The sequence below is a fragment of the Bubalus kerabau genome, chromosome 18 (genome assembly GCF_029407905.1).
Source record: "Bubalus kerabau isolate K-KA32 ecotype Philippines breed swamp buffalo chromosome 18, PCC_UOA_SB_1v2, whole genome shotgun sequence".
In the NCBI taxonomy this organism is placed as follows: domain Eukaryota; kingdom Metazoa; phylum Chordata; class Mammalia; order Artiodactyla; family Bovidae; genus Bubalus; species Bubalus kerabau.
In genome coordinates, this window is record NC_073641.1 from 19,244,764 (window position 1) to 19,265,916 (window position 21,153).

The 21,153-nt window shown below is 42.7% G+C and overlaps 1 long non-coding RNA gene across 4 annotated transcripts in view; it reads left to right on the forward strand.

Annotated features, from left to right (window-relative positions):
* The window catches only part of LOC129632874 (uncharacterized), a 268,709-nt gene that overhangs the window by 175,603 nt on the left and 71,953 nt on the right, over positions 1-21,153 (forward strand). For all 4 annotated transcript variants that reach the window (XR_008704719.1, XR_008704720.1, XR_008704718.1 and 1 more), the window contains exon 4: positions 2,522-2,715. This is a non-coding gene — a long non-coding RNA (uncharacterized LOC129632874). The remainder of the gene's footprint in view (positions 1-2,521; positions 2,716-21,153) is intronic.

A 21,153-nucleotide genomic window follows, 5' to 3' on the forward strand; every position in this document is an offset into this window, starting at 1 on the left:
AAATTTGGAAGCAAAAATAATACAGAATTAGTGGAGGGCAGGGAGACTAATTATAAAATAACTGAATACAAGCTTTTCTCACCGCCCAGCAATGAGAAAAGGCCTTGACCAGCCATGCTGGAAGGTGATAAGTGCAGTGGAGAAAAAGAAAGCAGTGCAGGCGGATAGAGAGAGAATGTCAGGGCTGGGTGGGATGGTGGCAGTTTTACAGTGATGGTTCAGGAAGGCATCAAAGAGAGGATGACATTAAAACAAGACCCTTTGGAAGGAGGTGGTGGCATTAATCATGTTGATATCTGGGAACAGCAAGAGCAAAGGATCTGAGGCGGTGGTGTGCTAGACATATTCCAACAAAGAAGGGAGAGAAGCTAGAATGCAGCCATCCAAATGGAGAGTAGTAGGAGGCAAGGTCAAAAAGTAATGGAGAACCCCATTGTGTTAGAACTTGTGGTTTTTGCAAAGAACGTACATCCTTCTCTTTTCTCTGGAAAATACAAGGCACATCTTCTGGACATTTGGAATTTGTTTGGTCATCCTTCCCCTGGTATGTCAGGATGTCATGAAGTGCGCTGAGAAACTACTGACCTTGGCTACACTTGACTAAGCAGGATGGTTTTGTTGTTGTTATTAGAGTATAGAACTGGGTCTCCCAGAAGCTGATCCTGATTCAAAGATTTGAGTACAGGTAATTTACTGAAGAGATGAAGGAGGAACCAGTAGAAGAGTGGGGAAGGAAGGTGGAAAGGGAAGGCAGCCAGTGAAAGGTGCATTACTAGACCAGTACTATCCAGGGCAGCAGAGACTTAACCCTGGGAGCCACTGTCGAATGTTTGCCTCAGAATTATCCCACCCAGGGAGTGAGGAATTTGGGCATTTATACATTGATCCTTGATGGTCAGTGGTCATGGCTGCTTCTGAGGGGCCTTCATTCCCCAGCATTTCCGGTCTGCTACATCAGTAGACAAAGCAGCTCAGTGCCATGGTGCCAGGGAAAACCCTCAGATGAAGAGCTGCCATTCTGGGTCATTAAAAGGCAGTTTCATGCCCTAAATTGGTGAGAGTGGAGCTGGACAGACATCAACAGAGTTGCTGACCTCTTTTAAAGCCTTGAGTCTTGTCTCTGTGCCACTTGCATCTGTGGCTCAGATGGTAAAGAATCTGCCTGCAATGCGGGAGACCCAGGTTCAACCCCTGGGTGGGGGAGATCCCCCGGAGAAGGGAATGGCAACTCACTGCAGTATTCTTGCTTGGAGAATGCCATGGACAGAGGAGCCTGGTGGGCTTACAGTCCATGGGGTTGCAAAAAGTTGGACACGACTAAGTGACTAACACTTTCTATGCCACTTACTAAGAGAGAAGAAATAGAAACCCCTCTTTCGTCCTCTGCTATAGTAAGGAACTGCTGCTGCTGCTGCTGAGTCACTTCAGTTGTGTCCGACTCTGTGCGACCCCATAGACGGCAGCCCACCAGGTTTCTCCAGCCCTGGGATTCTCCATGCAAGAACACTGGAGTGGGTTGTCATTTCCTTCTTCAATGCATGGAAGTGAAAAGTGAAAGTGATATCACTCAGTCGTGTCCGACTCCTAGCGACCCCATGGACTGCAGCCTACCAGGCTCCTCCATCCATGGGACCCTCCAGGCAAGAGTACTGGAGTGGGTTGCCATTGCCCTCTCCAATAGTAAGAAAACATTGGCTGAAATTCTCAAAGGGAATAAATGAAAATTTGAGATCAACATATAGATCACTCTTAGCCACCTTTGTTTCTTGTAGCAAAAGATAGCTAATCTATAAAACACATATTGGCTTCAAACACCAATCTTTTAAAAGTAAAGAGAGAGAACATTCATTGCTAATTGCTACTGTCAGGATGAAGATTATTTCTTGGCATACAGTACAGGGAGCTTTTGCAAAGATGCTCATTAATATCATCCACAATTCATGGAAACCTTGTCTGGCAGATGAGCAACCCTGTGCCAGTAGTCATGCTGTCAGGGACACTGACTACAAGAATTGGGGGATGGAGCATTCCTTCCTACCAGGAACTCTAACCTGCTTATCTCATCCCTGGATGTCTGCTCTGTAATGAGATGCTCGTTGTCGCACAGTAAAGAAAGATCAGTAAAATCTCCCTCCTCCAGCAAGCCTGCCAAGCCAAACATGATGCCCCAGGGGAAGTCATATGACTCTTGGGAGAGCTGGGTAGACTTTGCATAGGGGGGCTCTGTGTGTCCCAGTCGGTTGCTTGTGTTTTGGTAGCTTGGGATGGTTTTGTATAGGCAGTGCACTGAGTAAGGTTTTCATACTTCTTAATAGTTGAAAAAAGTCAAAATAAGAAGAATAAGTCAGGGCACCTGGAAACTCTGTGATAATCAAATTTCAGTACGTTTTTACTGTAACCCAGCCATGCTTGTTTGCTTTTGTTTTGTCTGTGCCTGGTTTTGCTCTGTGATGAAATAACTGAGAAGTTGAGACCACATGGCCCACAAAGCCTACAGTATTTACTGTCTGTCTGTTTACAGAGAAGTTTGCTGACCCTTGCAATGAAGAATGGTTTTGGTGACAGTCTGCTCCCCTGACTAGATATCTGGTGCTGAGATGAGGTACCTGTTCAAAGCCAACAAGCACAGGTGGGCTAATCACTCCTGAAGATTATTGGCATGCTACTGAATGTGATGGGACTGGATCTTGGTCCAAAACAGACCCACACTTGGAGGTAATTTGAATGAGTTCTATACTTGTTACTTTCATCCCTGTAGTTCTGAAACTGAGAGACTTTTCCTGAAGTAAACAGAAGCAGAAGAAGAAGGCAGTCTGCCTAGACAAGAGCTTGCTGAGGGCAATTTGTAGGACTTAACATAGTCATATCTTCTGATACTCCTGCTGCTTTTGAAGCTACCACATTGAATGTGTGAGGTTATTGGAATTCAGCTTTTCACCAGTCCTATAACTCTTCACTCAATAACGTCCATTTTGTCAGTGAAATAAAAAACCTGGTGAAGAAATTGCTAGAATATTCTAGGAAGTTGCAGAGCTGTAGAGGAGGCCCTCTTAGTAGCATGAGCATATGGATACTAGAGTCCCATGCTGACAAAGCAAGAGACTTTATTGGGAAGGGACGTCTGGGTGGAGAACAGTAAGGTAAGGGGACCCAGGAGAACTGCTCTGCCACATGGCTCACAGTTTGAGGTTTTATGGTGATGGGATTAGTTTCCCGGATGTTTTTTGCCAATCATTCTGACTCATAGTCCTTCCTGGTGGTGCACCCATTGCTCAGCCAAGAGGGATGCCTGCAAGAAGGATTCTGGGAGGTGGTTGGACACATGGTGGCTCCTTTTGACTTTTCCTGAATTCTTCAGGTTAGTGGTGGCTTATTGTTCTGTGTTCCTTACCAGGACCTCCTGTTGTAAAACAACGCATGCAAATGGTTACTATCGTGCCTGGCCAGGGTGGATGGTTCCAGTCGGTGTGCTTCCCCTAAGAAGACCATGTATAAATCTAATATTATAATCTATGCATAGATATCTTCATGATAAAGACAATGGTAGAATGTGGAGATCAAGTCAAAGCATCCTGTATAGGAAGTTATCATTTGTGTGTGTGTGTGTGTGTATGAGAGAGAGAGAGAGACTAACAGAAATACTGATCAGAACAGTGAGACAAAGCCAGCCTCTCCTGAAGAAATATTCATTTATGGCAGAGTAACTGTACATCTTCCAAAGACAAAGATAAAGGAATGTCTGGGGGCGGGGGTGTCTGTGAAATTTCTATGGGCTTGGCTTCTGTGTTGAAATGTGCAGACCATCTATTGGCTCCAGGTGGTCCAGCTCTAATGTCAAGTCCGAGCTGTGGTTATCATCATGAGATGTACCTGTGTACCATCAGCTGTCAGGTGTTTGAGGTAATGTGCATGAGAGGTTAAATGCAGGAAAAGTGCAAAGCGTCATAGACAACCCCCAATAGCAGCTAAACAAATCCAGGCAAAACTTTGTCTGTAATGGACTTAATGAACACCAATTTACTTAAAATGACATCTAATATTTAGGGACACATTTTGTGTTTTATAGATGTTATCTAAGTATAAAAATAATGCAAGCATAATACTTAGGGGACTCAAAATATCACAGATTGCTTAATGAAAAGTGGTAAAATAGTCTCGTTATTGTCTGCTGCTTGGCAGAGTTCTTTCGTTGAACATTAGAACAAGATGACATCAGTTTGTCACTTAGCAAATGGTCCTTTGCCTTCTAAGCTGTCCAGCAGATGGTCTAGGTGATGAAGTGCAATGCCATCTTGATCTTGTTTTTGCTAGCAGCTTCTGCCCCATGCTACTGCTGTCGTTCAGCACCTCTCAGTCGGGCAGCCGTGCCGTGTGTCATTGCCTAGTGTCTCATACCCCAGATCCCATGCATCACAGTCAAGCTGCACAGCTCTGAAGGTAAATTACCCAACTTCTTAATGTCAGTTGCTTCAGTGGCTTTTACTCCCCATCCACTCTCTGTAAGTCTGGTTCTAACATTAAATCAAAACTCCAGATCTTGGGTTTTTTTGCAGCAAAACTCAAGTCTTGCTCTACAGAGCATTCTTCTCTTTTTCTCGAATCTCAGATTAAAATGGGAGAAGCAGGTAGTTAAGAATCCTCCTAAAATAGTCAGTCATAGAAGCAGAGTAGAATGGTGGTTGCCAGGAGCTGGGAAGAGAAGGAAATGAAAATATGACAGTTAAAGGGTGCAAAGTTTCAGTTATACAAGTAAATCTGGAGATTAAGGAGGAGAAGGGGACGACAGAGGATGAGATGGCTGGATGGCATCACTGACTCGATGGACGTGAGTCTTAGTGAACTCTGGAAGTTGGTGATGGACAGGGAGGCCTGGCGTGCTGCAATTCATGGGGTCGCAAAGAGTCGGACACGACTGAGCGACTGATCTGATCTGATCTGATCTGATTGTGACTTAGTTAACAATATTCTTTTGTATACTTAAAATTTGCTAAGGAGGTAGATCTTATATTGGGCTTCCTGGTGGCTCAGTCGATAAAGAATCCAACTGCAATGCAGGAGACCTGGGTTTGATCCTGGGGTTGAGAAGATCCCCTGGAGGAGGGCATGGCAACGCACTCTAGCATTTTTGCCTGGAGAATCTCCATGGACAGAGGAGCCTGGCGGGCTGCAGTCCATGGGGTTGCGAAGAGTCAGACATGACTGAGCAACTAAGCACAGCACAACACAGATCTTATATTAAGTATTCTTACCATAAAATAATAACAATAATACAAACTGAGTGGGAGGAAACTTTAGGAGAGGATGGATACGTTTTCAGCCTTGATGGTTTCCTGGGTAGAGCTTTTTACATGTCAATCAAACCTCAATAAAGTGTTTTTTATATGTAAGAAAAAAAAAATCCTTTGGTTGACCCAAAAAAATCAAAGAAAGGGACAGTGCACTCACATGAGTTTACAGTTGGTGGGAACTCCCAAGTTTCTGCTACTCAGACCCTGTGCTGCTTGCTTCCTTCCCTGTGCACGGGTGGAAACACGGGGATTCCAGCAGATAGGAGTGTTTACAGTTAGTTGGGGAGGCAGTGGCCCTGCATCTTTGGAATATAGTTTCAAACAGTTGATCTGTCCTGAAACATAGATTTTTTTGTTGTTGTTAATTTATATCACTGTATTTTTTTCCTATGGTGAATACATAAGCTGGTAAATCTTGACTAAGAACCAAGAGTTGACTATACTCTAGAGGCCAGGAAAGGTAGCATTAACCTGAGGAAGGGGAAGAAGCAATGATCCCTGAAAGACAAAACTGCCCAGATCTGTGAAAGTTCTACCCGCTTCCTCATAGAGGGAAGTGGTACCTGTACACTTAGGTGCAGAATCATAGTATCTGATGCATGCTTTTTAGTTCTGGGTGTCTATGAGTAACTTCTGAATAAACGTATGTGTAGTTTATTGGTGTTAATACATATTTAAACTCTACTGATACATAGAAATAAGATGTGATTCCATTATAATCTATTTCAAAATTGTTACTAGGTCAAGAGCAGAGTACTAATATAAATGTAACCAACACAGTATGTTCATTAATAGAACATGTTACTAGATCTAGTGGTTTAGGTCCTTGCATTTCATTCTGAGGGGACACTGGGAGTGGTGTGTTAGTTTGTTTGACTGGTATAATGAAGTATCACAGACTGGTGATACTTTTTTTCTAGTTTTGGAGGCTGGAAGTCTAGTTCATGGTTTGGTTTCCTCTGAGACCTCTCTTTTTGGCTTAGAGATGGATACCTTCTCACTGATCCTCACATGATCTTTCCTGCGTGCAGAGGTATCCCTGTGACCAAACGTCTTCTTATAAAGACATCAGTCAGACAGGGTTAGAGCCCACTCTAATGGTTCCATTTTACCTTAACTACCTCTTCAGAGGCCCCAACTCCAAATACAATCATGTTCTAATATATTGGGGGCTAGGGCTTCAACATATGAATTTGGGGGAATGCAATTCAGCCCACAGAAGAGAGAATATAAGGAAAGTTGTAAGAAAGATCTTTTTAAAAGTTAAAATTTGGATACAATTTGACAGTTTCAAGTGTTCCACATAAAACTTAATTTCCAGGGTTCTAGGGACTATATTTTAATGATTTCTTGATCATGTCACAAAGCTTTATGCCGGGGTCCAGCCCCAGCTGATCCAGGGTATTCGAAGGAGAGACGGCATAGGCGAGGGTCAGGAAACAACTGCTTAATTACACTTTAATTAAGGATACAAAGAGTAATAGAATAAGGATAGCTCAGTGAGGAAATTCAGTGGAGAAAAGCGGCTGAAATAAGGATAGCTCAGTAGGAAAATTCAGTGGAGAAAAGAGGCTGAGTAGCTTGGTTTACGCAGGAGACCAATAAAACTTCAAGACAAGAAGTTTGCACCACTTTCATAGGCCGCAGGCGTCCTTCCATTCTCCCGAAGGAGAGGAGACACTGAGGCCTCCCCGGTCGGATCTTAGAAGCCCAGGCATAATTAGCAAGCATGGTGGGTTCCGCGCTCCAGATGGAGACTCAGCTGGAATTTGGGAGAGAGAGTGACATGGGGAGACCAAGTTTTGGTGAACAAGGCCCGCACTTTATTTTCCAAAGTAGTTTTTATACCTTAAGTTATGCATAGAGGATAATGGGGGAAGGGGTAGAGTCATGCAGCAAGCCAGGCTTTCTTCCTGCAAACTTATCATATGCAAAAGTTCAGGTGATTGACATCATCTTCTGGCCCGGAGGCCTGTTAACATTTTAAGAAACTTATTTTTCTCTAAAGGTGATTATTCCAAAGTCAGGCACCAGCCTCCAAAAAAGCATTGGACAAAGCTGCATTTTACATTTCTATACACCCATTATATCAATCAATACACTGCCAAGGACACAGTAGGTAAGGAGTATGGAGACTTAGCAGCAAACATTGGCCCAACAAGTGAAAAACCCTTCACCAATACAATTTCTAATCAATCTTTTAACTACTCAAAGGAATCTGTGTTTAGGCAGTTTAGAACATCTCCTGCCTCTCACAGTTGGGAGGCTCTGAACAATCACATGTGGCCGGAAAAACCCATTCAGGCAGGCTAGAGGATTTCCAAAGGAGTTTGTAGGTTGAAACACTGTCACACCCAGGAATTATTAACTGGAGCTGTAAGCTAACTCTTTTTTTCAGAGAGAGGTAGTGGGGGACAGCCCCCTGTAAAGTCAGAGGTGTAGGTGAAAGCACAAAGCAGAAAGTAGGCAGATTCTGGTTTGGGAGGTAGATGCTCGAGAATTTCCAGGGGGACTCCTGAGGCTCGATCCCGCCTTTGCGTATGCCAAGCCTCCTTCCTCATGACCTTTGTCATGGGCGGAGTTCCTCACGCTGGCTCCCGGCAGTGATAGAATTCCAGTTGAGCTATTCCAGATCCTGAAAGATGATGCTGTGGAAAGTGCTGCACTCAATATTCAATATGCACTCAATATGCAATATGCCGGCTCCCGGCATCTTTAGAAGTTGTTTTTTTTTTTTTTTTTCTAGAGATGAGAGTTAACCAAAAAGATCAAAAGGAATTTAAATTTTCACTTTATCGGCATAAAAAGCCTAAAGTTTTACTCCACATGTTCAACTATGTAAGAAGCATAACATGTTTTCAGGTCTTTAGTTTCTAATTCTGAATCTAAGTCCTCATCTTACTCATCTGACGCAAAATCCACTCCCGTTGGAGTTCCTTACCTGCTCCACAGTGGCCTTCAGGATCCCATAGACTGTGGGCAGAGCAGAACATCAGGAAAGATTTCTGATCCTAGGTCTACACTGGCTCCCTGTGTGCTCCATGGGTATTTGTTGTCTGGCTAGCATGTTCCTAGCCCGAGCCTCATGGTTTCTTAGAGGAAAGCAGTGGAGCAGCACCCCAGAGTGACCTGGGAGGTCTGGGCTTCTCTGGCTTTTTCTAGCATGGGTCTTAGGGTGGCCAGAGCTTTTACTATCTGGGGATAGCTGCAAAAATCTCTAGGATGTGCAGTCTCTGCTCAGCCCCTTTTCCCATGGACTGCACTCCCCTGGCAGTTGTACAATTGAGAATGTGAGGGCCGAGGAGGCAGCTGGCTGTGCAGCCTGATTTCTGCCAGTCTAGGAAAATGCAGACACAATGTAGGGATGGCTGCCCAGACCTCAGTGTATTGTATCATATTGTGTGTGTGCGGCACTGCTCCAGAACCACAGATTTAATTCCAAACTTGACAGTTGTGCTACAGCCTATAAAATATTTACATTGATTTTCTAAATATATATATATTATTTACAGTGTATAAAACATTTATATGGAAACATTTTCTAAAGATCCTATATTCCATATATTATTTCTGTACCACTGAATATTGGACTGGGAGTCAGGAGACCTGGGTTCCGCTTCTGGCTTTTGGCTGTGTGACTTCGGGTGAGTCAACTCATCTTCCTGATTTTCTCATGTATAAAGCAAGGGGAAGGAACTGTGAAGTATCCAAGATCCCTTTCAGCTGTAACACTTTCTGGTTCATTTCCTCTAGGCAGGTATAGACAGGCAGCTCTCAGCCCCTTGCAGTCCCTAGGCATTCTGCCAGAGATACCCTGGTGAGTTTTCATCACAGCACAGGAAGGAGCCCCCTGTCAAATGCAAGAAGAGCATCACAGTGTGGATGGGAGTACAGAGTCTGGTGTCTAAATTACAACAAGAAAAAGAAGTCAGGACTACAAATAGTCTTAGAGGCAAACAATGGTGAAGAATATAGGCCTTGGAGAAGGCATATCTAGGGGTGAGCCTGGCTTTGGGGCTCCCTATTTTGTGATCTTGGGAAAACCTCTGAACCTCAGTGTCCTTATGTGTATTCCTTTAGTTGAAAATATGAAGTAGATTTTTTACACTTGATATGGGGTATGGTAAGGGTTCAGTGAACATTATTGTCATTGGTTTATCAAAAAGGCGTCTGTCCAGAGACTAAAAATCTTTAAATATCTCCTGAAAGATACTTATCAAATCCTCCCCAAAGACATCCTTCTGGGTCCCTTCATATTTATAAATGGGTTCCTTTACCTGCTAATTTGTTGTCATACAAAATAGATCATAATTGTGGAGAAAAATGTAAGAATTTTGTAGAGTAGGGTATTGGTTCATATCATTATGAATATAATTTTGTGATTAACCATTATATTAACTTGTTTATTTGTAAGCTCTGGGAAGATCTGAACCACACAGTGAATGAGCATGTCTTTTAATGTTAGGGCATCTTTTCCTGGTTTTCTTGGGACAGTCTAATTTATGGTCCTTGTCCTTCAGCTGTTATTTAAAGTGCACATTTTTATGCTTAGAAGTATACTGATGTAGACAATAATTTATAAAATTACCCTATTTAAGTTAATTACTTGTTGGGTTGACAGTTATTGCTACAAAAAGCTACTTGGGGAACATTGTTTTCACAAAGAAGTCAGATTAGACATACATCATGTCAACTTCATTTTCTGGAGGGTCTAATTCCTGTACATCTGAATGTGGCCTGCAAGAGGCTGGAAACTACCACTCGGCTATTTAGGAGTTTTCACAGGAATAGATATCTCAAGTGTGTCCAAAGTCTTAAAATCAAGCTGGAACTACAACTTGAGGAAAAGGATTATGAAAGCTCTTGATAATATTATTAAGATTTAAGTTTTTCACTTTTTCCTCCCCTCATTCCCACCGTGCTAAGCAGTGACAACACAATGGGGAACAAGCTCAGTGTGGTCCATTCTTGCCTCCATGGTGCTCACATTTTGCAGGACACAGATGAGACAGAAGTTTCATAGAAAAAAATATTGTGACAAGGAACAAAGAAAGAGCTAAGGTAGAACATAAAGAAAGCATGTGGGAGCAATCTGCTTTTAAATTGAGTTGTTGGAGGAGGTCTCCTGAGGACATAGCATTTAAACAAATGCAAAAGTGAGAGAGAAATGCTACAGTGTGGAGGAAAAACTGCTGTGTATGTTTGTGTAACTGAGAGATCAGTGTGGCTAGAAATCACTGAGCCATGGGGAGGGCCTGACATGAGATGAGGTGGGAAAGATGGACAGAGACCAGGTCACGCTGGGCCCAAGAGTCTATAGTAAAGAAACTGGATTCTGTTCCAGGTGAAATAGAAAGCCATTAAGGAGTTTTAAGTGGAGGAATGACATGATCCAATTTTTGTGTAATGTTTTGTGTAGTGTTGATCAAATTTACATTGTAATTTACTTTCCTGCTGTGCGGAGAAAGGATGGAGTTAAATGATGAAAAAAAGTTGAAAGTAGAGAGATCAGTGAGAGATGATGGTGTTCTGGCCTGGGCTGGTGGTGGGGGAGACGGACAGGGTCATGACACATTTTTCAGGCTGGTTCTATAGGATTTGCTCCAAGGGTGGATACTGACAGTGCAGAAGTGGAGAATCGAGAATGAACCCATGGTTTTGCCTTTGTTGTTGTTCGGTTGCTGAGTCGTGTCCGCTCTTTGCGACCCCATGGACTGCAGCACTCCAGGCTTCCCTGTGCTTCACCATCTCCCAGAGTTTGTTCAGACTCATGTCCATTGAGTCAGTGATGCCATCCAACCATCTCATCCTCTGTCATCCCTTTTGCCTCCTGCCTTCAATCTTTCCCAGCACCAGGGTTTTTCCCTAATGAGTTTGCTCTTCGAGTTTAGAGATACAGAAATTCAAGTTGAAAGACTAAGCCAACTGGCCAAAACTGCATAGGCTGTTGGTTTTGCTTTAGGTGCTGGGTACTTATATGGGAACATGTAAAGGCAAGTTTGGGGACCAGAAACAAAGACTTTTGTTTCAAAAATGTTAAAAAAATATTACAATTGAGAGGTTTCTGGTATACTCAAGAACGCCACATAGGAAGTTGGATACATAAGCATGGATCTCTGAGAAGTATGGGGTATAATTATAAATTTTGTACTCATTAGCATATCCTTAGAATTAAACATTGGGAATGATGAGACCACCTGGGGCGAGCATATTCAGAAAAGGAAGGAAGGAACGGAGGCAAGAACAGAGGGAGAATAGAACTGAGCCCTGAGTAATAGTCACATGTGAAACAGAGAAGAGACAGAGACCACAGTGGAGAAAAAGGAAAGATCCACTGAGATGCGGAAAGTCAGGAGAGAGAGAGAGATAACAAAAGCCAAGCGAGGAGAGTGCTCCAGAAAAGAGGATACCGCCACGTGAGATGAGAACAAAGTGTCTGTTGGATTTGGTCACGAGGGTGGGAATGACCAGAGACCTGACAAGAGCAGTCGAGTCACCATTTTCGGTATTTGAAAATGATGTAACGGGGCCTTAGAAGCAGACCTGGGCTGGGGGGCCTGGGGAGGCCTGGAAGAGATAGGGCAGCTGGTAACTCTGCATATCATAATTTACCTGGTGCTGGTTGAACACACACTAGAAGGTCTAGAAGTGTTCATGGATTGACTTTTAAAAAAAGAAACAAAAAATACCCTGCAGTCGGCATTCTTTTTTCACTCTGTGAGAAGCAATGTAAAGTCTGAAGGATACAGTTTCATACAAGTCCAACATGGGTTTCTCTCAAAAATAATGTATGAAATGATTTCATTCTATTATTCTCTAAACAGGATACTTACAATATCATTATCCCAGTTTAGAGATTCTGAAATTCAGGTTGAGAGACTAAGCAACTGGCCAAGACCACATAGCCTCTTGTGGCAAGAGATAGGAGCTCCCTGGGTTGGCCCGAGTCCCAGTCCTGTGGAACTTCCCACTCCTTCCCAGGAAAGAAATCTGTCACTCAGGACCCTGAGGCCATGTCAGCGCCCAGAGCAGTGGCCAGGAGGACAGTCACTCTCTTTGTGTTATACTTTTCCTCTCCGTGTTTCTCCCTTCCCTTGGTAAGCTGTCATTTCCTCCATTTTCTATTTTGGCCATTCTGTGTGCAGCGGCTGGAGAGCCAATGAGGTCCTGGGTCCCTTGCCCACCTCATTCTCTGGGCTTTTAATTCTGTGACTATCTTGTCATCAGAAGGCGGAAGGAACATGGCAAAGGCAAATGGATGACTTACTGGGTTGGGAGAGGGAGGGGAGTGCACATGGGCAAGGCCATTATGTGAGAGAGTCCGTGGGGTTTGTGCATGCATGATCTAATTTTCAGCAAGACTCTTTGTTATCACATTCATGTACAGGGCCGTTGAAGACCTTTTTATTAATTCTTTTGAATAATTAGGTTCAGGTGGCCATATATATATAGTGTAGTCACTGTTGCAAAAATATGAAGCCTGAGCAGGCACGTAACACAGCTTACACAGTTGTCTGAGCCCCACTTAGGGACCAAGGAGCACTGAGCCAGGCTGGGTGGACAGAGGTCCTCAGTGATATGGCAGTATCCCTTGGGAGTTCTCATATGCAAACCACTGGGCAAGCAGAATTTCAGAGGCTCAGAAGACAGAAATCCAGAGGGAATTTCTCAGCACTGTCCCAGATGGATCATTTAAAAATATCCTTCCCAGAGCAGGACGTTCTGCGTCTCCCTTGTCACCTGCTCTCATGCTTCCAAGCTGCTCAGTGACCACAATAAGAAAGGGATGGCTTTATAAACATTCCTCACAATGGTACTTTTATTAAAACAAAATCCTCCTATGTTCTGAGGCATTTAAAAGCCTCATTGTAATAAATGTTTGCAGAAATAAAGCTTTCCTTTGTGTTTCTTTGCAACACAGGGAAAGCTGGCCACATTTCCACAGTAGTGTGGGATGCTAAAGAGAGAGGGCCTCTTCAGTGTGGGATGCAAATTTATGAAAACATCATGCAAATCAGCACAGTTCCAGTGTTTCTAAACAAACAAACAAACAAATGACAGGAAAGAGAATGATTACTCTGCCTTCTGGAGGGTTCCTGACTCCACTTAAAGGGTTGTCTGGGTGTGTCTGTATATGCGTATGGTGTGTGTGTGTCTCAGTGCATGTGTGCATATGTGTATGTATGTGTTTGTAAGGGTGACAGAGGAGAAGCAATGAGATCTGAATGTCCCAAGGAAATTAGCACCTCAACTCTTTTTTGCTGTGTCCTGAGACCCAAGAATGCCCTCCTTTGTCAGGAGTAATAATTATTATTGGGATGAAACAAGGTTAGATGTCTGTTAAGTTGTGCAGAAGGAAGTGTTGTAACATGGACACAAAGGCAGAATGGGAGTCAGGCCAGGAGGAGTGCCCTGCAACGCTAGCATGGGGTGCCCTGCTCAGCCATGCTTTAGAAGACCCAGCTCTGGAATTCTTCTCAGCTGTGTCTCTGCCTTGGGAGAGGAATCTGCAGATTCAATGACGATGTCTCTCTGGAGCTGGCCACTCTCTTCCAGGTCATAGTCTGGGGAACCAGAGAAATCTCAGAATTCTAACATGGAACCTGGCCCACTGGATTGTTAGGAAGGTATGCTTAGCTTGGGAGGGGAAGAGATTGTATTTCATAGTTTGCTAGCTTGACTTGTGACTTTTACCCAGCCCTATGGTGTCCTCTAGTTCTCAAGCCCTGGTAGTACCTCTACGAGGAGTGCGTCTGGCCAGAGGACATTTTGTAGTCCTGGGTCAGTCTCTCGAGTTTATGCCATCCAGACAAATTCATTTTCTCTCTGGGCTTTGGATCCCTAATTGGTCAATGACAGTCATGATGAGGTTGAACCAGATGAGCACTAACTGCCTTGAAAGATAAATATCTCTACAAATGGAAGAGCATTTAAAAAGTCTCCTGAGCCTGGTGACCCACAGGGGTTGTGATGCCAAAAAAGGGATGCATATATTGCCAGTTATATACAGGTTTAATAGTCCAGAGCAAAACTGTTGAGTGAGAGCATACTTTAGACTGCAGATGTGAGCTACAAATATAATTTTCCATTTTCTAGTGGCTTATTTCAAAAGTAAAGAGAAACAGGTAAAATTAATTTTCTTAATATATTATGTTTAACCCGAGATCCAAAATAGTATCATTTCCATTGGAATCAATACAAACATTATTAATGGGACATTCTGCCTTCTTTTTTTTTCCTTCAAACTAAGCCTTCAAAATCTGGTGTCTGTCTTAGTCTTGCATTGCATCTCATTTGGGACTGACCACACTTGAAGCAGTCAGTAGCCCTTGCAGCTGGCAAGTTGGACAGTGGAGGCACAGAGCTCCCTCCCACCTTCCCTAACTGGGGCTTACCATTGTTAGGAGGCTGGAGGTGGGAGGAGGGAGAAGCCTAGCTGTCAGATGCACTGCCTGTTTATCTTTGCAGTAATATGAATAACCGTCCCATCTTGTATGCCTACTTATGTAATTAATTAGCATTTATATAGCAGTTTATGTTTGCAGAATGCTTCATTTATATAGCTGCTAGTATATTTATCTACTTGCATGTTATACTTTCAAGTGTGCCTACCTGTGCTAATTACTGCTATAATTATTGAAGTTATTTAAGAACACAACTCACAGTTACCTTTGAGAACCCCAGCAACCATTTTAATAACAACCATAAATTCCATCTTCCATCTTCAAGTTCTGTCGATTTTACAAAGAAATTGCATACCTACAACCAATATTCTCCAAGTTCTTGGCTGGCCTCAAAATGAAAAATGCATTTAAAAGCAATCTAGTAATTGTCTTTTTCCCTTTGTCAGCTTAAATTTTACATGAACGAGATAGAAATTTAATGACATATTTTCCAGTTACAACAGCCTTGATACACAGCATCCCAGCATGAAAAGGATAATAACAAATAATGACCACTACCGCCCAAGAATCCCATCTCTAGGTGCAGGCAGGCAGAGACCCAGGCCCTGTGCCCTGGTCACCCAGGTGATGTGGTACCTTCTTGGTCTATGGCTTGCTTTTCTTAGAAGAGAAGCATCCAGGGCTTATTGAAGAGACTGGCGGAAGACAGACAATTGGAGAGACGAGGGAACTTGAATTAGCAGTCCTTTAAGAAGCATAGGATTGTGCTGTGGTTGGGAGATTTGAAAGAACCGTCCACCTTGCGCATTCCCCTCCCCATCTCCTCTTTCCCTCCCCTTACATCAATGAGGGGGGAAAATTACAGCGCTCCAATTCATTCTATGGTTGTGCTGCTTTCAGTGATTGGAAACGCCAGTGAGAGGAATGACATACATCATGTGATGAAAGGAGAGTACAAAAATATTCACTAACAGCTATGAAATGCAGCTGCTTCCATGGCAGAACCAGGCAGCTCATGAATGGAACACAGCAACACCACCCCAGAGACTTAAGACTAACTCTGCTCTGAAGCAATTTTGTGAGCCCAATATTAAGGATTAGAGACATACACGAGAGATCTTATGCTACAAATCACTGCATACCCTGTGCTTCTGCTACCTACTCTGGTCTCCCCTGGGGATAAATCATTAAGCTTCTTTCTGTCCCTCTTTAAAATGGGAGCTGAATTAGTAACTTACCACAAAAGGGTGTTTTCTTAATTACTCACGTACAAATTGCTGGATATTATTGAATGAAAGGTATCAAGGAAAATGCAAGCTATTACCATGATTATTTTTGCTCTAATATAGAGTAGCAGGCCAAAGCCTTTCTATCTTTCGGATTATGTTTCCGTTCAGCGATACTTCAGGGAATGGCCTCTTAGGGCTCTGACCGCCATCAGCACAAGCATCATTTCAAAGGCAAAGCCTGAGAGGCTGGCGTCCCCAGGCCTGGCTTGATTGATGTGGAAGTGTGATTGGAAGAAAAGAGCAGATTGGAAGAGGGAATGAGAGCTAGAGTGATGGCCTCGTCCTGAGCCGTCACATCATGCAAATATTCATCTTTTTAACCCATTGCTTCCTCTTTCCGAGTGTGTCCATTTCCGAGACTTGGTTTGAGGGTTGGCCCTGAAAGGCTAGGGCACGCAGACTGATTACTGTCAGAATCACACTCTGACTTGTTCTGAGGCATCAGGCCTGATCACAGGCATCATATATAAGCATGGGCTGACATAATACTTCCTTGCTGGAGAAGATGAGAGACAAGCTTTCCTCTGTGCTGTCTCTAAGGGCCTGAGGAAGGAGGGAAATGGGAGGCAACTTTTCAGACCAATGTGAGAACTACAGTTTTCTTGAAATTGAACCAGAATCAGGGGCTCGTCCCTCTACCATTGATCTTGCCCCAGGGTCAGTACCAAAATGAGCACCACTCATTTAAAAGGGTGATGGTTCTGTCCAGCCAGGGTTCGGGAGTCACACTGCGATGCCTGGGGAATTCATATTGATAGTAACTGGCTCTGATTTACATCTTTGAATCATGCTGTGATGGTATCTGCAGTGGGAATGTGGGCTAAAGAGAAAGTGACACATACAGTAATTATGCTAAAAAATTGGTGGCATTAGAATAAGGCCTTGGAATGGTTTCTACAGAATTCTTTTGATCAAAACATTTACTCTGTTGCAGAGAATACTATAGGATGCTCTTGAATAGTTAGACAAGCTCCATGGTACAGTGGGACAGAAGAGAGAGGAAGCTCATCACTTGCTCTGTCTCTGTTATACATAGAGCTGTATATTCATCTTGCGAAAAAAAATCTTCCTCATGAATTTTGTTATATTATTTTTGCTATTAATGTCCTAATAATAGTGACAGGAGAATGTGAAACCCCATTTAGCTTCTGACTCTCTGTATAGAAAAACTATTTCCCCTTCCACACATAATTTTTTGATCATTCATTCATTGTACTGCTGCTTATTCCTGGTCCCATGGGGAGCCTATAAAATGTAAAATCTTGTATAATAGCAGAGGCAGCCACAAATATTTTAATATCCAGGGCTGCTTCTGAATCCTAATTTTGCAGATGGCGTGAAGTTCATTTTATAGCAGCTATTGAAAACTAATAAATGCCATCCACATCACTCAGCATTGTCAATAATCTAGCAGATTGTGTGCTCAGGGATGCTGGGGAAGCAGGAGCAGCTCCCAGCTCTTCCCTAACCAACCTCCAGCTGCGGGCCCCAGAGCTGCCTTGCCTTATCAGCTGCCACAATTCAATTCAGGTCAGCAAGGAGGCTCGTCTTCTTGTACTTCTAATCTTCCAGTGGAGAGATGCTTGCAGGAGGGTAACTGCTGCACGGAACACACAAGGGAGATAGGTGAGCTAGCACTGCCCTCCCACCCCCCAGCCGCTTGCTCTGTTTACATTCTTTAAGTGTAAGAGATGAGCAGAGGAGGAGCAGCAGCGGGAAAGTGGCCGTGGTTGAAGTCGTTATGGGCTGAATGTTCTGTCTCCCCCCAAGTTCATACATTGAAACCCTAACTCACAATGTGATGGCATCAGGAGGTGGGGGCCTTGGAAAGTAATTAGGTTCAGATGAGGTCTTGAGGCCCCCGTGATGGAATTGGCGCTCTTCTGAGAAGAGGAAGAGAGCACCCTCCCTCGTAACATTATGCACTGAGGAAAGGCCAGGTGAACACACAGCAAGAAGGTGCCCTTTTCCAAATCAGGAAGAGAGTTCTCATCAGAACCCAACCATGCTGGTGCCCTGATCTCAGATTCCAGCCTCTGGAACTCGGAGAAAATTAGTATCTGTGTTTAAGCCACCCAATCTATGGTATTTTGTGATAGCAGCCTGAGCCAACAAAGACAGCTGTCATGTAGCCCTTCTTTTAGGATTTCTTTTTTTCCCTTTTTTGGTAAATTATCCTATAAGAAAAAACAAAAGCTCATATGATGAGAGAATAGTAAGGGGGTCAGAAGCAGACTCAGAGAATGTATCATTCATCCTCCATCTCTTTATTTTGCCAAATAGTTATCAAATTCTTACTGTATTCCAGACACTCTGCAAGATTTTATTTATGTGTAGCTAAATTTTTTAATTTATATATTATATTTATATTAATTTACATTATTTATATATTATTTATATAATTTATATTATTTACAAGTTATATAAGGAGTCCCAGGGAATACTTTCTATTAAGGAACTTACAGTCTAGAAGGGGATATTGTTTATTCATTCATTTTTAAAGTGAATATTTGAGCAGAGTTGATGTGCAATGTTGTGTTAATTTCCGGTGCCCAGCATAGTGATTCAGTTATACATGCACAAGTATCTAATCTTTTTAAAATTCCTTTCCCATTTAGATTATTACAGAATATTAAGCAGAGTTCCTTCTTGCTCATTATCTATTTTATATAGTAGTGTGTATATATTAATCTCAAACTTCTAATTTATCCCTCCCCCCTGCATTTCTACTTTGGTAACCAACCATAAGTTTGTTTTCAAAATCTGTGAATCTGTTTCTGTTTTGTGAATAAATTCATTTACATCATTTTTAAAAATTAGATTCCACCTGAGTGATATCATACGATGTTTGTGTCTGACTTACTTCACTTAGTATGCTCATCTCTAGGTTCATCCAAGTTTCTGCAAATGGCATGATTTGACTCTTTTTTATGGCGGAGTAATATTCCACTGTACATATGTACCACACCTTCTTTATCCATTCCTCTGTGATGGACATTCAGGTTGCTTCCATGTCTTGACTATTGTAAATAGTTCTGCGATGAACATTGGGGTACATGTATCTTTTCAAATTGTGGTTTTCTCTGGATACATGCCCAGGAGTGGGATTGCAGGATCACATAATAGTTCTGTTTTTAGTTTTTAAAGGAACCGCCATACTGTTCTCCATATTGGAGAACATTGGCTGTACCAATATACATTTCCACCAGCAGGTAGAAGAGTTCCCTTCTCTCTACACCCTCTCCAGCATTTGTTTGTACACTTTTTGATGGTGGTTATTCTGACCAGTGTGAGGTGATATCAAATTGAAGTTTTGATTTGCATTTCTCTGATAATTAGTGATGTTGAGCATCTTTTCATGTGTTTTTGGCTATCCGTATGTCTAGAAGGAAATACTATAATGATAGAAAGTCTACCAGTAGGCAGTGCCCTGAGAGAATATGAGCTGGGAGACAGAAAGATTATTTCTAGGCTCCAGGAGTTTGCAGAAGAAGATATGAATCTGGGGAGGCCTCGTGGGAGAGATGCCCATGGACTGGATGCCATGTACAGGAGGTGTTCATTTGGCATTATTTTCCTTAGAAGTCATTTAATGTCAACCAAAGCAGTGACCAACTCCCTCTTCTTTGTCTCCTCTGCTCCTCATACAGCTGATTGCCCTTTCATCAAATCTCCTTTGTTTTTCCCTTTAAAGGCTGCCTTTGCAGTTTCCTTGAACTGGATTTCATCTGGCTACAAATTCAAAAGGACCATGAAGTTAATCTGCTTTTAGGCAGTCCCAGGAGGTGGTCTGCTAAAGGCCAGGCAAAGCAGTGTATCAAGTCAGTTTGATGAGATTAGTTAGAGAAGTTAGAGAAGTCAGAGAACATCTGGTCCCAAAGCAGCTTGTACGCAGAGGAGAAGGAAAATGGTCCAATCAAGTTTTGTCTTCAGATTCATCCAAGTGACCTGGGTCAGAGTTACAGGGAAAGAAGCCTGGATGCAGGAGCTCTTTGCTCTACCCCTGACCTCGTATAGTCTGAGAATTTTAGAGATGAAACATTATACACATCTATCATAATTTTTCCACTGTGAAGCAACCTTTTATCCAAAAGCAAATTCAGACTAATTTTCTTTAAGATTTTATCTTTCTGTGGCCTCCTTCTCCCCTCTTACCACCTTTTCTCTTTCAGCTTTGTGCAAAGAAATGTGAAATAAAGGAACCAAAATATGTAAGAATCATGCCCTTGCCCCTTGACAGGAAAGAGGTAAATCTCTCCAGCAACACCTGCCATCTTTCCAGCAACACCTGCCATGGGTTCCATTCCAGATAGGGTGTCCCCATGGTGTGGAAATCCATGATCTCACCAGGACCACATCAGACAATACCCTCAGGACATGGTGTGGAGGGAGCATCCAGCCTGGGCTGGAGGACTTCCATCAGGCTGGGCACTACCACTCTAGGAAATTGTGGGCCCTGTCTCAGGGCAACAACAGAAGCCAGGTACATGGTGGGGAAAGTCTTGTGTGTGTATGGAGAGAACTACAGAATATTAGAGCTGGGAGGGACAAGAAAGATCATCTGGTTCACCCACCTCACTTTGTATAAGAAAACTCAGGCCCAGAAGGGCTAGGTGATTTGCTCAAACTGATGGCAATTAGCTGTCCAGAAAGGAGTAGTCATTAATATTCTGGGTCTACCAGTGAAGTGTTCAAATGGTTAGCTGCAAAATGTTAACCGTTTTCCTTTTCTGAGGGCCAGTAAGAATAAGTGGTATCCAAACCAATTGGTTCACTGCTTCACTCAGTGTATGAAATAAGATGATACCCTTGTTGGTATATTGTCAACTGGTGACTCAGGCATTTTGTATTCTAGGTATCATGAATTTGGTAGGAAGGGACTGAAGCAACGACTTGAGAATATTTGCCAGTGGCCCAGGCTAAGTAGGATGGGGATTTGACATGACTGATAGGTGCTCCAGAGGTACTATCTGGTAGCTTGGATGCTATTCAGTAATGATTTGCCCTGGACCTGAGGTTTTTATTATTTTATAACATATGTTTATACATGTACAATATAGAGAACAAATTAAAATATAGAGAGTAAATATATAGACAGTATGTAAGAAATGTCTTTTTATATGTTTTAGAGAGAGAATGTATACTTGAATTAGCCTAAATGAAGTATATATA